The following is a 17,421-nucleotide window of genomic DNA, read 5'->3' as shown; positions in this document are numbered from 1 at the left end:
ACACCCTGGCAGACACTCTCAGAAAGAATGTGTTGCCAGGTACCTAGGTATTCTTTAGTTCAGTTTGGTCCACAGCATCAGCCATCAGAACGACAGGTCTGGGTCCTGCTTATGAAGAACTTTGAAGCTGTGCAAGTGAATAATATACTAGTTTATTTATATGGCCTATGGCTATTTGAGATTATCATTTTAAAGAGGAACAAGAACAGTCAGTGGAAGACAGACTGTCTCTTAGAGATCTTGAATTTCAGTAGTGATGAAGATCTGATATGTGGGAAATCTTGGCTCCTAAGGCGATGTAGAGTGCTTGTATAGAGCTACACAAAGGGAAGATCATTGTCAGGTGGGACCATAGGCCAAGGATGTCCTCTTGAGCTGTATCTCGAGGAAGGGGAGAATGGCATTTGTGGATAATGTGATATGGGAGAGTCACTCTGTGGAGAGATGTGTTGTACACTGCTACGATACTGATGTCTTCTTGATGCCGGGTGCTAGGGATACACCTGTTGTGATGTCACAGGAACCCTGTACCCTCATGGAGTGTGGATCAGAGGGGAAAATCAACAGCTCAGCTTTAGTGTAAAGTCTGTGGTTGTGAGAGTTCAGAACAGGGGAACCTGCCCTCACCTGGTGTTAGAGAGACAAAATAGCTCAAGGGGAGTGTTCTTTGGGAAATATGAGAAAGTCAAGAGACGTGTGAAGTGTGGTCACTAGCTCCTTAATTCATACAGAGTGACTTTTAATCACAATAACCTTAATATTTATGCATGCATATATGTGTGCGTATGTGTATATCTATGTATGTTCCGGTGCATGTGTATGTGTGTTTGTGGGTATGCATATATGCATATATATATGCATGCACTTTCTTTGAGATGGACCTTGTCATTGGCCTGACACTCACCCATTAGGCTGTATTAGCTGACTATCCAACTTCCAAGGTCTACTTGTTTTCATCCCTACAACCCTGGATTACAAGTGTGAGCACCATGCCTAACATTTGTATATGGGTTCTGAGTATTGCATGCCGGTTCTCCTGTTTGCATGGAAAACACTTTACAAACTGAGCCATGGTATCCAGCCTCACCGATACTTTTCCTTTGTCTACCCACCTATTTTCTCGACACTCCTTACTTTAATTTGTGAACAAATAGAGTTGAAGTCAGTTTAAGGTTTTTCTGGGGATGGCGGGGGGGGGGGGTGGCGATACTTCTGAGGAACCAATTCTTTCTGTTTGGTCTTACAGCTCATAGGGAAACTGCTGAACAACAGTGGGCAGAGTTCAGGAGCGCTGCTCGCCACTCACCCGCACAGAGGACAGACTCCGGATAGTGTCAGCGGTCCCCAGAGGTCCTTGGGAAAATTCAATGAAGCCTGAGCTAATTGAGAAAAGGCGTGGACTGAGTCTGGTATGTGGGGCAGTTCACACCCACAGGGCTTCGGTTGTATGCAGACGTGGAAGGGAAACTTGTCCATGGAGAAATGACGTCTAGGGGTGATTATGTCAGGGAGGCTTACGGATTCAGGTTGGATGAAGTTGTTCGGACTTTGCAGCTAGTGAGAAAGCTGTTCAAATATGTCTGCCTTAGGGCTGAGGTGGGTGGAAAGAAATGTGCTGTAGGAAGTGTTCAGAGGGCCGAGGAAGTAGCTAGAGAGGGTTGTTGGTTTAGGCTACAGTATGAGGAGGTGAGAAGTTAAGTTGCCACCTCTAGCACTCATGAGGGCAAGGCATGGTCGACAGAGGGCTCTGAGGAATTTAGGCATTCTGACGAGGCAAGACCTCCAGGTGGGCCTTCGGAGAGTTATGTGACGGGAAATCAGTAGCTCAGAGCCATGACCAAGTGTCGAGACTGTTCTAACATCTTTCTAAGCCAGAGGTCCCAAACTGGCACCACAGGGCCCCATCTGGACTGCAGATGTGTTTTGCTTGGCTTGCAGAGCATGTTAAAATTCTTTCCAGTTTCTAACAGCATACACACCAGGAGATGGCCTGAAGAAACCCTTCTTTTAACTTGTCTTGCAGTATCAGGGCATCTAGTAATCTGGGGTTCTCTTCCTACATCTAGCAGTCTAAGTTCAAGTTGAGGTCCAGTGGTCCCCTTGGGACAGGGCAGGACACCCCTCCCACCTGCTTGTCTCAGTTTCATCAGGCCAGCCTTCTCACTCATTTTCCTTACCTGCCTGTGGTTAGAGTTTGTAGTGCCTGGGATAAGCTGGGCTTGCATCATGTGCACGAGAGAGAGAGAGAGAGAGAGAGAGAGAGAGAGAGAGAGAGAGAGAGAGAGACAAAGAGAGAGAGACAGAGAGAGAGAGAGAGAGACAGAGAGAGAGACAGAGAGAGAGACAGAGAGAGAGACAGAGACAGAGAGACAGAGAGACAGAGAGACAGAGAGAGACAGAGACAGAGAGACAGAGAGACAGACAGACAGAGACAGAGACAGAGACAGAGAGAGGATGCCGCAGCACTAACCACTAGGTGTAGGTGCCACACTGAGTCTCTCATCAGCCTAGAGCTCATCAGTTAAGCTAGAGTGGCTGGCTGACCAGTGACCTGTCTGTATCCCCTGGGCACTGGGATTACACATACAAGTTACCACAATAGACAATCTCCAGGGAACCAACCCAGGCTCTTTCTTGTGATGACACCGCTTTTCAGACTGAGCAGTCTCCCCTCACTCCCACTTCCAAGCCTTTGAAGGGAGGAGACTTTTTGAAGTTGGCTCTATTGGTTGCTGCCATGGCCACCCTCTGCCCACCTGTGTCTCCTCAGAGGGGTGCCTTTCCCCCACAGGATGGGGGGGCTCTTGCTGGGCAGACGTCTCTTACCTTGCCAGAGTTCTGCTTGAGTATGCCACCTGCCAGCAGCCTTTATTAGTCTCTTTTTCCTGAAAGGATGAGTGATGTGTCTACATTCAGATCACATGTTCCCCCAACTCCACTGAAGCTTGTGCACAGGCTTGTTCCAGCAGCCCACCCTGACCTCTGGATCGAAGACAGTCCCCCCACTCCTGCCGTGCTTTGCCACGCTCCCTCCCGGGGGGGGGTGTTACTTTATTTCCCACACTACATTAAGTGTCACCTGACATTATCATAGAGGGAATCGTGTGAGATTACACACTGTACACATCCAAAGTCAAGGGCTGTGCAGCTCAGTCCATAGAGTGTTGCTCAGCATGCACAAAGCCGTGGGTTCAATACCGAGCTGTGTCTAACCCTGGAATGATGGACTTGTTTATGACCCTAAGCACATGGCTGGTGGAAGCAGGAAGGAAGGCTGCAAGTTCAAATTCAACCTGGGCAATATGGAGAGCCTGAGCACCTTCTGGGCTACAGCTGCAATTCTGCAAGGCTATACCTAATGTACTGTTTTCTTCATTCTCTTAAAACCTAAGCTCAATGAGGAAGCAGACTCAGGCTGGCTGTGTGTTTTAGCTACAGCTCTCAAGCTGCCCGGCACACAGTGGACACCCAGCAAGTATCTGTCAGATACAAAATTGCTGAAATGCGTTCTCAGTGACCGGATAGCATGCTACTCTTCGGCCATTTTGATTTCCCTTCATCTTTAGTATCTCCTTTCTGTCCCGAGCGCTGTCTTCTCACCCAGTTCCTTCCTAATAATCCATACGCTTTTGTTTCTGACTCTGGTGTTAATGACTCCCACATCTTCACTTTTAGGCACAAACTCACTCCAAAGCGAGCTGTGAGTATTGGCCCCAGCTGCAAAATGGACAATTCTGCCATAGCTTCTGGAACATAGTGTCTCAGAAGTGTATCTTTTCTCTTATTTCTGAGAATTCCACCTCATCTCTTGCTTTCTCGGTTTCCATGTGTGAGTCTGCTCTTAAGTACAAGCGCAGAACTGCTTTGAAGTTCTTTGTCCCTTACGAAGGACCTCAGCCTCTACCCCCTGCCCCCTACTTTCTTTGTACTGCTTTTTCACAGTGGCCCCTCTCGTTTTTTCTCCTTGACAAATGTCTTCATTAGCAATGGGGCTTTTATCTCCCTGCTTCCCACCTTTCCTCCTATCCCTTCTCTGAGAACAGATGAACTTTCCTACAATATCTGAAGAGGGTCATTATTCTACATAAATTCTATCTTTCCACTGAAGGCAACTTTGTGAACATTTCTGGTTTTTTTTCCCCCAACCTACTTTCAGATTGGTTTTCTGTGATTGCCTTTGAGCCATGAAGACAGGTGCTTTCATGGGCTTTCTTGCTCCTCTTTAGTGTACAGTCGTACACAGTCCTAATGGTAGCAGCCACAAGTACCTTGGCAGGCTAGCCCTTCTCACGAGCCCCATCAGTGTTCTTCCCCTGTCAAGATCTGTGGGCTTCCTCCAGAAACACAGCTACTAGTTGAGTCACTTGGAACTGCCCTGCTCTGTTTTGTGTTGCTTTGGCAGGCTCCTCCCACCCCACCCCCCACCCCCTGAGCCTCTGTTTTGAGTGGCACAAAACCTGAGGTTGTATATTTGATTTTTAAAAAGCCAATGGTTTTGGAGGTTGAAAGTCCCAGATCATCCGTTTGCCTTGTAGTGCTGGAAGCACATGATGGAAAGAGCAGGTGACAAGACATGAAAGACAAAACCAGCAAGCTAAGGAGGGTCCATGTTTGCCGTTTTTTTTTTTTTTGTAACAGCCCACTCTCAAAAGAACTAACTGAGGTCTTTTGAGAACTACACCAAGCTCTTCTATGTCCTAAGTGACATGTTTACTTTCTACTAGTTCTTCTTCTTTTGAATTCTGTACTAGTTAGGGTTCTCTGGAGGAACAGAACTGATGGATTGAATTTATCTATATCCAGATCTTCTCTCTCCATCTTCATCTCTATCTCTATATGTAGAGGAGATATTTATTAACTGTGGCTTACAGGCTGTGGTCCAGCTAGTCCAACAATGGCTGCCTCCCAACACAAGGTCCAAGGATCCAGTATTTTTTTTTTTTTAACCCATGAGGCTGGGTATCTCAGCTGGTCTTCAGGATATCACAGAATTCCACAGAAGTAGGAACTCTACTTCTACTAATGCCAGTGAAGGAGTGGACTTGCCAGGGAGAGCAAGAGCAGATGGGCAAGAAGCAAGATTCCCCCTTCCTCCATGTTCTTTATGCAGGCTGTGGCCCAGATTGAGGTGGACACTTCCACCTGAAAAGATCTGAATTAAAAGTGGTTCTTCCTCTTTGAATGATTTAATTAAAAAAAAAAAACAACAACCTATCCCTCACATGTGTATCTGCCACTGGGCTTTAGTTAATTCCAGATGTGGTCCAGTTGACAACCAAGACTAGCCATCACAAGGTCCCCACACCTAAGGACCAAGTACAGAGCACACACGGACAGTAGGGGGCATGCCGGAGCCATATCCAGCTTCTCTTAATCACAGTTCCCCCAACCAGATTTTCCCATGACATAGGCTGTCTCCATCCTTTTGCAGATCGCACTTATCATCCGTCCTCTTGTTTGTGAATCTTACTTCTGTCACGGAGAGACTGCACACAGTTGGCTCAGAGCATAGCCTGAGCGTTAGCCTTTTCATTGCCCTTACAGGCCATGTGTCGGCAAGATGTGGTGGCTTTGAGTGTTAAGGTACCATTTGTAAGGCTGTCCGTGCTCATGCACACCTTCAGCCATTTTCTGTTGTCATTCACAAGCAGGCAAAGCCCACTGAAAAGACACCTTTCCTACAAGGTCCCTGTGTAGATCTCTTCAGCAAATTCCTTCCACACTTCTTATCTGTATTCTAATTTCGCCCATTTCACATTTTATAATTATATGACTAGGTTTCAAGCTCTCAGAAGGTCAGAGAACATTCCCATACTTGTGTGGGCTCTAGTTCCAAGTGCCAAACAAATACCTATGTCGCTTCTGGTAAATATTTGTGAGATTAAAAATTAATTTGAGATTGCGAGTGGAGCAAAGCAAGCACCATATTAAAATACTGGCCCATCAAAGTTTAACTGATCACAAAGAGAATATCCTGTAATTTTTCTACGTAGCTATTTCGCTCTCTTAAAATCACAGTTTATACCCCAAGACACTTGCTCTCAGCCTAAAGAACTTGCAGTTCAGCATCAGGCCAGAAGATGGCACAGTGTTCAAGCAATCGTTTCTTCCCAAAGTCAAACCCAATGAGGGGGAAAAAAAAAACCCGAATGAAATTGCACTCGGACCAAGTTTATAGAGAAATGGGAGAAAGTGATGCCAGTTCAGCTTTGACACCATCCTAGGGCTCAGCAAGTGTCACGCTTTCATGTGGTGTCTTCCTTCCTACTGTCTGGCGTAATGAGCGGGAGGATTCTTCTAATTAGCTAAATATTATTGTACATCAGAGTGAGGCCAGGCTCCCTGTACATTCTTATTTGCGTTTCGCCAGCCAAAGGAAGAAAGCTGTTAGAGGCAGGGAGCAGCTGTAAGAGAGACACAAAACACGCCAAGAAGTCACGGCACTGCTGTGCTACTGGGGAAGCTATTTTCTCTCCCATGTTTTTATTCCTATATTAGTAGAAACACTTCAAATCAGCCTGTCTTCCTGGGGGGGGGGGGAGCCTTTGTGTGTGGCGTAGGCATGGGTGCCTATGTTCAGTATGTGTTTCAAATGTCTTCTTTTCCTCAGAAAAAAGTGCATGGCTGAGCTTCTATAGATTGTTAAAATATCCACCTCTCTCTCTCTCTCTCTCTCTCTCTCTCTCTCTCTCTCTCTCTCTCTCTCTCTCTCATCAGCAATGTCCTGAGCCAACAAAGCAACAGGACAGTTTGTTTAACTTCCCAATTGTCCTTGGTTGGGAAATTCTACGGAGGAAATTCAGAGTTGATCCGCTATCTGCTATCGAGTTGTGCATCGCGTTCTTGCTCCTCTTTTTTTTTTTTAAACCATGTTAAGTCCTCTGAAAATTGAAAACTAATTTATTATCATGTAGTTATTAGCACAACCACAAAAGAGGTCACTGGTCTTTCCTTTAATTTCTGTCACAGGCTGCAGGCCGTATTATGCTAAATCAAGGAAACGGGAGATAATTAACACAGCAACTCTAGCAAGTTTAATAGGTGAGTGATGAACACTCCGTGTTGAGCTTCAGAACCCACGTCTTAATTACCACCCACCGGAGCGCTGTGAGGACGCTGAGGCTGGAAGCGTGTGTCATGGACACCCTAGGCCAGGCTGAAGTCGTCAGAAGTTTTCTGTAAAACCGTTATTAGATTGAGATGCGCCAAGGCAAGGAAAAAGGTTTCTGGCTTTCTTTCTGTACTAACTTCTATGCACGTGGGGCGGGGCGGGGTGGGGAGGGGCAGGGCGGGGCACTGCAAGAGCACGTGTGTATGACAATGCCAGTGTATGGGTGCACATGTGGAGGTAAAAGACAACCCAGGGTGGTGTTCCACCAGATGCTGTCCACCTTATTTGAGACAGGCTCTCTCATTGGCCCGGAGCCAGTAATATTCTGGGCTGACTGGTGGCTGCTTCCGACTAGCCGCTGCCTCTGCCGAGCTGGGATCCTGCGTGTGCACAGCTGTACCTACCATTTCCCACATGGGTTCTGGGGCTCTAAGTCAGGGTCCCATGCTTGCATGGCTGTGCCACATCCCCAGCCCCTTCTGTCTTTTTAGGATTTTGTTTTGTTTTTGGTGGGGTTTTTTGTTTGTTTTGAAGCGTGAGAAACCTTTAGCTGTACTGTTTGTAGCTCTTCCAGAAACATCCATTGTACTGCTAGAGTTCTCAGATACAGTCATGTTAGCCCCCTCCTGTGCCCTGGAAGGGATTTTTAGGACTGTCTGGAAACACTGTAGGTTGCCATGTGTTGGAGGAACCGGTGCACCTACCATTTGTAGGATACCGCTGAATCTTGCACTAGACACAGCACAGCCCCCACAATAGGGAGTTGGGACCAAGTGTCAATACCAGTGAAGTTGAGATTTCAGAGCTCCAGTGACGTTGTTTTTCCCTGCTTGTTGCCAACAGGTGTCACCACAGACCCTGTTCTGTTTGCAGTGTTGTCGAAGAGAGAGCGAGCCCATAAACTCCTGTAACATATGGAACGAAATCCCAACAGCAAAGCAGTTACATGCTGGGGAGCTGAGGCCCATGCAACCGAAATTGATCAATTACACAAATTAAGCAGAGCCCTTAAGGAGTTTATTTTATTGGTCTGGACATCTGTTGCAGTATTGTCCAAATTCAAAACTCAAATGGTGCCTCGGGTTGCCAAGTTAGGCAAGAAAAATCTAGAAGCTATAAAAGCACAACCGAAAACCCTATATTAATATCACGCCCATCTGCTGAATGTTACATAAATATGCAGACTTTTTCTTTTCCATGGGAATAACATTTATTTTTACAGTGCCCAGTTTGACATTCTTATGACATTCTGTTCAGTTTATTACGTTGTAACTTGAAATGTTTCTTAAAAAATGCATTTATGATGTTGGTGTTAATCTTTTTTTTTAAAGGATTTCTTCCACCTGTTTAATGTATAGTTAATAGAGAAGCCCTTTTTCTTATAAGAAGAATGGGAAAGCTTTGAACAAAGAGGCTCAGAAAAGATTCTGAGTAACACTTGTGTAGTGTAGAGGGAAATTATGTAACAGCCACGCATGCTAATATTCCACCCTGCCCCTTTACAAGTTGAAATGTAATCTCCATTTTAAACTAAATTAACATCATTTCCAAACAGAGGATCATATTTATATCAGATTTATACAACCACATCAGATTACTATTAACATGTAAAATAGTCTCTTTTATGCTGTGGGTAAAAAATAGATTGCAGAGAATGATTTGATTTCTGCTTTAATGTCAGGGTTTTAAATTAATTGGAGTGGACATGTTTAGGTTGTGCGAGACTCCGACACTGGAAAAACAGCAGGTAAGGGCACATTTACCGTCAGAACCTGTTGGGAACCTGGCATGAAGGGAGCATGGCAGTTAGAGAAGTACATCTGAAAATCATGGTGTTTCTGTCATGTCCATCTGCCAAATGCTAAATAAATATGTTGGTTGGTTACTTAAGTATGCTGGATGGTTAAGCCAACTGGAAAATTATAGGACATGGTAGGAAAGCCTAAAGGCTGTTTTCATTTTGTCCAGTCCCCTGCCTTTGTTTTCATTTCTTGTGTCCAGTGAGACACTTGTAGTGTCTGTCAGCAGATGAACTATGGTCTAATGGTTAGAAATACATCTAGAACGGACAGGAAAGTTAAGCAAACAAATAAACAAACAAACAAACCTTGTCTTAGGACATGGAGAAACTTCCCTATGGCATTTTCTATTTTAAAGGAAGGACACACACACACACACACACACACACACACACACACACACACACATATATATATATACACACACACACTTTAATTAAATTCACTTCAAAGAACATTTTTAACTGCAAAAGTGGTGCATGTTTACTTATGGGATACTTAATATAAACCAAAATTGTGTTAAAGTGAATTTTATTTTCTATATCTTAAGTGAGAGCACATGATCCCCAAGGCTGGTGATTCAGGAATAGGGCGACAATGAGTGGTTTTTCTTTCTTTATCCGACAGTCACACATTTTAAATTACACATTTTAATTTATGCTCGTGTGTTCCATGGCCCTCGTGTGGATGTCAGAAGACAACTTACATAAATTGGTTCTCTCCTGTCCCATGTGGGTTCCTGGAATTGACCTCTTGTCAATTGCCTTTACAGCAAGTGCCTTTACATTCGGGGCCTTCTCACCCTCCCTTTGTTTCCGTTTACAACAAAGGTCACATGGAAAGTTATTTGCGTTAGTCCCCAATGAGTCAACTTTTAAGGAATTACATCTATGGCGTTTAAGGAGAGCGACTGTGGGGATGGGGTGTGGATGAACCCTGAAGACGAGAGATGCCAATTACTTGATGTTTATGTATCGGTATGCCAATCTTGTTTAAATTATATTGAAATGCCTGTTTCACAATTGTGCCTATCCCAGGAAGGAAATAGCATCTCTTGGAAACACAAGATCACCTGTTACGCTGCCAGTGGCCCAAGGAACTCATACAGGAGCCTTCGACAAGGATGTGTGGCATGGACTTCCCCCCATTTCAGCTGCAGGCGGCTCTGCCGTCTTAGATACCTGTTACAACACTGACTAAGTAAAGCTTTGGAGACTGATGCAAAAACGGTCAGCGGCAGTGGGCAAGAAAGCATATACAAAGGTATCCACAACTGAGGATTTAGTTGTGTATACATATCTAGGGACCCTTGGAGTTTCTGTGTATCCTCTAAATGGGGACACTAAGAACAGATCTTTGATTTCTCAACAGTTGTAAAACCAATGGGCATTTCACCCTATGTGTCTCCCCTGCCCCCCCCACCCCCTAGCTCTGTGTGGTCTATCTTTGGACTCCTGATGTAATTTCTGAATCACCAGCCATTTTGAGACCACAAGATAGTTAAAAAGACAAGAGGAGATACAGCGGCCAAAACACCCTGAAGCCTACAGGGAAATGGAAGTCACCTCAGCCGAGTTTACAGAGGAATGCTGAAAATGACATGATCTATCCCAGGGAGGAATGTAAGGCTTGATGCCCTTCAACAGCTCCTAGTGATTTATCATAAGTGTGCTTAGTGTTTATTTGGAAGGCTTGGCTGTAACTGCTTATGGAAGGTGCCAGGGTTAACTACCCAAATTGTACATAACTCGAGTCCTGTGTATGGCAATTAATCAAGGAATGATATTCCCTGACTTTGTAACAACCCACACAGAGTGCTACATCTGTGCTGTGTTTAAACAGAGGGAGAGGAAAGATGAAATATTTCTTCTAATAAAATGCTAATGGCTTTGTTTTGGAGGAAAAATATTGAATTATCGTGGTGTTAGATTTATCTGTAAGAGGCTTTCTCCCGTGACTATCAATAAGTACTTCTGACAGAAAAGCGAGTTTTCCCTGAACACAGTATTGTAGTCCCCTAAGTGACTTCAGGATTATGGCAAGACCCTTCAGGGTGCTGAAAAGAGAGCCCAGAAATAAACAGCACAGAAGCAGGAGTGATTCCTGTGGGTGTCAGATCTCCAGGAGACTTACTTAAGGAAGAGTACGTCGAAAGTTCACTAGAGCAGGGAGCCCTGGCCGCTGATTTCTGGGAATGTCCCCTTCCCGGGCACCTTTGATGCCTGCATGGTTGCACCAGTGCTTGGGTTTCCATAGCAAAGCCTATTGGAAGATGCTATGATGTTCAGGAGATCAGAAGGAGTGAGTCTTTTTTGATAGCTGGTTTACAAAGTCACTCTCTGAAAGTTAGAACAAGCATTAGAAGTTGAAAAAGAAAAAAAAAAAGATTGGCAATTACAGCAGTTCTGTAAAGCCATTTCATACCAATGGTGAGGAGGCTTAAAACGTCTTTGTTTTAAGTTATCAGCTTGTAAAAATCGAACAAACAACAACAACAATAACAACAACAACCCCCCCCCACACACACACATCACTTCAAAAGCATCAGTGTGTATACTGGCCAAGAGATGGGAAGATGGAATGACGTCTGGCTTCAGCCTCTAGGGTCTCATAGTGTAAAACAGAGTCAACTGGGTCAGTCCAAATGCCCGCAGTGTGGGAACATTCATGGACTAGCATGCTATAGGCTGACAAACCACAGCCGTGAAGCCTTATTGCAGGATTCCTTTAGGAGCGAGCTGAGTCATGGAGACAGGTTTCCTTGTACCCTTAGCAAGAGGCGTCAGCATGCAAAGGCAGCTCTGAGAGGCTCTGGGACCCATCCCCTTGACTTGGCTTGACCCCTCCCCCAGGTTATAGGCCAACTGCGCAACACACTACAGATGCAAGGCTCTGTGTCCATAGCTCCACTTACTGCTATGAAGGAAATACTACTCTTCTCCCTATTTTACAGACGGGCAAACTGAGCTCTGAGAAGGTAAGCAGTGTGACGAAATTACCTAGGAAGTGTGGGGCAGTGATTCGTTTTTTTTGTTTTTTGTTTGTTTGTTTTGTTTTGTTTTGTTTTTGTAGCTATACAATATGAGGAGACATGATGTCTGTCTGGAACGTAGGGGCACATCAAGACATTAGGACCAAAATGAAATGAGGTAATTGGAGAAGATTAGAGACATGGTCTTTATCAGGTAATAGAAGAGGATATGAATTACAGGAGACTTCCCTCCAATCTGGGCTGATGGAAGGGGGGTATTTCTGAACTCCTGTAAAATACCTTGAAACTCTGGGTCTGCATTTTAGTGAGATCAGCTTGATTCTTGCAGTGTGAAAATTTCAACATGTCTGAGAAGTCAGACTTATAAAGTCATGTAGAGGTAATTTATTTTTACCTTCTATTTAGAAGTAATTATAGATGCCTAAGAAGCTGTAGAAACACACCCTTCACCCAGCTTCCCTAATAGAAGCATTTTAAGGACCACAGCACCTATCAAAAGTAGAATCTGACTGACAAAATTCCGTTAACTACATCATAGACCTTTGTAGCATTTTCAGTAGAGTTTAGATGTTTTCATTTGACTGCTAGGGTTTATTCAGTTAAAACACCTGCAGAAGTTTGTGTAACTACCAAGGTAACTTATTTTTAATTTTGGGATTAAAAAAATAAAATGAAACGAAACAGTTGGTTTATCACACAACATTGAAATGTTTTGGGTTACTTTAGTAAAAAATTTACTGTGAAAATAATTTGTATTCTAGTGAAATGGTAACATGGTTTTAAAAAAATTGGTTATGTATTCTACAAAAATTTACATTTGTGTATAGACAATGCTGGCTCAGAGAGAGTCCATTAAGAAATAAGGCCCCTATACATTTCTTACTTAAAGCTTTCTAGTTGGATTTAAGGTTGAAATATTTACAGGTGAAAACGAGAGGCTCCTGATGTGTCTGTACATTGCAAACGAAAGAGCAGCCAGTAGTGTTCTGATGGGTGCATTAAGGAAACGGTGTCCTATTAGCATGGGCCATTATTCTCTGCATCTCTGTGTTTTCAATTTTCTAGTCCTTGTTTTGTGGAAAGATAGAGAGATAGAAACCCATCTTTCAGCATGTTCCCCAAAGCTGCAGATGTGAGCTTAAAAGGGGGTTAAATTGTAATGAAAACATAGCCTTTAGTCAATGTGCTTTAAATTATAATTTTAAAAGCCAATCATTTTCTCTTTTGACTGACATGTGGCATTTTGGAGAAAAATTTAAATCCTCCAAGTCTGTAAGGAATGAATTGGGAGGGGGTGTTGAAAGTACTGTATTTAGAACAAAAAAAGAGGGGGGGGTGCAGCTTGTGCGTCAGGGGCTGAACTAAGATCATTTGTAATCACGAACACAAAGAATCTCCGTCACAGGGCAGCCATTTATCACGCATCTTTGCCTTTGCCTCTGACCCCAGATTTCTGGTTTCTGTCTCCTTTCTTTAGGAAATCTTTGGTTAGGCAGAGATGCACACATTACAGAGATTGGAGTTAATGATTTAGGAATGCACTAATTAATTCTCATTATGTCCCATGAACTGAGAGAGATAGTGAAAGGTTGAGTGTAGGCGCGTACACGCTGTTTACAGCCCCCCCCATGCACAGCATTTTTTCTGAAGTTTTGATCCCACCCCTGTTCTCACATATGTATGTACCACATTGCCTCTCTGTCTCTCTGTCACACACACACACACACACATACACACACACACACACACACGAGAGAGAGAGAGAGAGAGAGAGAGAGAGAGAGAGAGACAGAGACAGAGACAGAGACAGAGACAGAGAGAGACAGAGAGAGACACAGAGACAGAGATAGAGACAGAGAGACAGAGACAGAGAGACAGAGGGGGGGGGAGCCCCCAGCATCCAAAGTGCTGACATTGTGACCTAGAAACGTGAAGAGAACTAGCCACCGTGTTTTCTGCTAGATGTTTCTGGCACTGAGAGAACTATGGGAGCAGATACCATATCCAGCCCTCCGCAGTTTCTTAATTTAAGCCTCCCGATCCCTAATTAGCCGTTGGCCTGCATCCATTCTTATTAGCTCTTGGTTATCAATGGTGATGAACCTTTGCTAAACAAAGATACGTCATCCTGCCAGGGACACTCATGAGCACTTTTTTTTCTAAAAGGTTTTAACATTTGATAATAGGTTTTCCAATAGCTTGAAGGGTAGCGTTTAACATTTCTTTTCCATTTGAAGTGCTTCCTGAGTTGTGTCCAAGCCCTTTGCAGTTAAAGAAAAGGCTTTTTGACACTTAATAGACAATGTGGTGGCTTTCTTTCTCCTTCAGACAAATGTATAACATTTAAGCAGCCACGTTGTGCGATCTTAATTGAGACACCTTTCAGAAATGGCAATTAGGGGGTGACTGGTGTCAAAAAATATTCAGAACAAATTACACTTGACCAATTTGTTAAAAACTTTCACAGCTACTTCTGTCTTCTTCTTTCTTCCAGCCCATTCTTGCAAGTACTAAGGGAACTTCGGATATTAAAGTTACCCCAGCATTACCCTGAGGTTAGCCTGAATCCCAAGCTGTGGAGAGCTGACTCCTCAGAGGCAAGTGAATCTCACCTACGGGGCGTTTTGTTTTGTGAGCACTATCAGTTTGATTTTTGCTCTGAATGGCCTCTGTTTCTGAGGCAGGTCTGCGCTGTCTGGTCTGCCTCTGCACCTAGCACCAGGACCTTTCTGCAGCTGCCCCCTTCCAGTCACATGGCTCGGTCTGTTGTTTTTGTTTTTCCCGAGTCAGTTTATTTTACCCTTGTTCTCCTTTCCATGAACCCCATGAATAATTCTAACACAAAGAACAAGTCTCCTTCCAACCAGGGAGAGAAGGGTGACTCCAGGGGGAAAAAAAGAAGAAGAAGAAGAAGAAGAAGAAGAAGAAGAAGAAGAAGAAGAAGAAGAAGAAGGAGAAGAAGAAGAAGAAGAAGAAGAAGAAGAAGGAGAAAAGGAGGAAGAGGAGGAGGAGGAGGAGGAAGAAGAAGAAGAAAATAAATAAATAAATAAATAAATAAATAAAGAAAGAAAGAAAGAAAGAAAACTGCAGCTTTAACCTCAAAAGCAAAGAGCTTGGGAAAGAAAAAAAAATGTGGAGGAAAACAAAAACCCCATGAGGAAAAAAAAAATAGAAAAATGAAACAGTTTAATAGTGTTTTTAAAAAACAGGTGTCTGAGGGAACCTGGGCAAAACAAACAACAACAAACACAGTATTCCAGGGCCAAATACTTGACACACATTTTAACTGCCAGGCTATTTTCATTTATGAAATAAACATGCAGCATTCCAGACTGGAATGTGGAGCCAATGTCTGCACACTGAAACATGAGTTCTGATGGATAGTATGAAAAGTAGTAATAGCCCTAATGGGCGTCATTTGAGTTGAGCTAAATGTAAAATGAATGGGGGGCAGGGGGGGCAGGGAGAAAAGAAAAGAGAAAACATTCACGTGAACTTTGACGTCTGTGGAATGCCGAGCTTGCTGACATTTTTGATGTTGGGGTTACCCTCCAAACAGCACGGGAAACTTCATTCGAAGGAGCTGAGGGAAAGAAGGCAGATGAGCATTACCCTGTGTCCAGTCGGAGAGGAATAAGATCTTGGCTACCAGTTGCCATTCTTACAAAGCCAATGGCAGACACGAGGTGACCTCTTTTGGGTGTGAACAGTGTGTACTTGCAAGAGTTTAGGTGCAGCATCATGAAGTCGGTATAGTTCTATAGTCTTTGGCGTGGGCACGCTCTTTTGAGAAGATTTGGAAGATATTACAAGTAACAGGTTCTGGCCACAGAGACAAAAGAAATGATGGTTGAATTTCATTTATTAAGTGTGCACTGTAGTCTGGTTGTGGGCTAGCCACAGGGGCATTCAGTGGTGCCCGGGGCATGTGGCTCTCGCCCTCACAGGGCTTACAGTCCGCCAGCAAGACAGGCCAGAGGCAAAGGAACAATGGGATGTAAGCAGAAGTAGTAAGTGTGGTCAGAGCCCCAGGATAGTGAAGTTTTAAAGGTAGCTATTCTTCCACCAGCGCTTTCCTTCATCTCTCTTCCATCCCAGTTCCTTTTTGTTCTCTTACTCTTTCCTCCTTCCCTTTCTTCTCTTCCACATAGAGCCTTCTTTCCCAAGTTGAATCCAGACAAGCTTGTTTATCAACAAGAGAAACAGTCTAATTATGATTTACTAAAAGGCAACACATTTAACAATGCCAGCAGCCTGGGCTTGCAAGGGCATGGTCCTGATTCAAGTCCTGACCCTGCCATTAACTAGCCACTAGCCTTGGCCAAAAGAAGTAACCTTGGTTTCTCTTCTTTCTTTCTTAAAAGAAAACAAACAAACCCTTCATGGGTACGTTCTTATGTTAAATGGCATCCTGTTAGCAAAGTTCCTGGCTTCCTACCAGTGAACAAGACACACACTAAGATGGTTGGCTGATGTTGCAAAGCACTCATGGCTGTCCCATCATTTTCTAGTTATAATATGCACATTACAAGAAGACTAGGAAATAATGATACTTAGTAATCAACACTTCTTTTTTTTTCTTTGAAAACAGCTGACCAGCTTTGGTATTTTCTAGTTCTTAGATTGTTTTCCCTAATCACAAAAGTTGTTTGCTTGAATATTAAAAGGAAAAGCAATCTGCATGACCTAGGCTTTTAAATAAACTTGTAAAGGCTCTGCCTTGCCTTTGCCCCCATTGTTGTCCCTCTTGGAGGAAAGCCTAAGCCAAGCTTCAAGGAACTTACTCAGAAAGAAGACAGAGGCGTTTGTTTACATTTACTGATCTGAAGGGACTAAGACACGCTCTCCGTGTGCCTCTGAACTGCCATGTTGTGAGTCCCCCCCATGTGCCCGTGAGAGCCACACCCCGTGTTTGTGCTGTGTGAGTGTGCATTCATGTAATTGGAGAGCAGGAAAGGTGAACTTCAAAAATTAAACTGAGTTATACATTTTTTCCTTCATCTCTTAACCTTCGCATCAGTCTTGGAAGACCAAGCCCCCTTCCTTGCATGGTCTCCTCCCCAGGGTTAAGATGCACAGAAGGTCAAAGCGATACATAGTCATTTGTGATGTTCAGATGTCTCTCTGTTTGCATGACGAACGGATGCCTCCACCCCGACATCACCAAGCGTCTCTCTTCTGTGAATGGGCCCTTTACTCCCATGTCTTCTGCTTTGCTCATGTGGTCAGTCTCTCTGAAATGTCTACCTAGTGAGGGTAAGAATCTTACTTTTTATTTACAATCTCATCCCAGGGCCATCTCTATCCCATGATTTCTTTCTCAGAGCTCCTGGGAAGATAAAGGTTTCTTCTGTGCAACTTCTAACTCTTTGTTCCTGTCTCTGGTCTCTGTTAGCTAGGCAAGTGTCTCTTGCCTTCTCCTAGGAAATCCTGGATAATAGAGGTCTCGTGTCTTTTTAGGGAGTAAGGTTCTTGGGGTTCCCTATGCAGGTAGGGAGACAGACACATGATCACAGAAA

General features: G+C 43.9%; 1 long non-coding RNA gene across 1 annotated transcript; it reads left to right on the top strand.

Annotated features, from left to right (window-relative positions):
* The first annotated feature begins 1,257 nt into the window (after positions 1–1,257).
* LOC311588250 lies at positions 1,258–10,804 on the top strand. The gene is made up of 3 exons (XR_014776123.1): positions 1,258–1,409; positions 6,970–7,222; positions 9,948–10,804. It is a non-coding gene; the product is annotated as an uncharacterized lncRNA (long non-coding RNA).
* The last annotated feature ends 6,617 nt before the right edge of the window (positions 10,805–17,421 follow it).

Source organism: Acomys minous, assembly GCF_964271855.1.
Source record: "Acomys minous genome assembly, chromosome: 17".
NCBI lineage: Eukaryota > Metazoa > Chordata > Mammalia > Rodentia > Muridae > Acomys > Acomys minous.
Note: the sequence above shows the minus strand (reverse complement) of the source record. Positions and strands in the feature narration are given on the sequence as shown.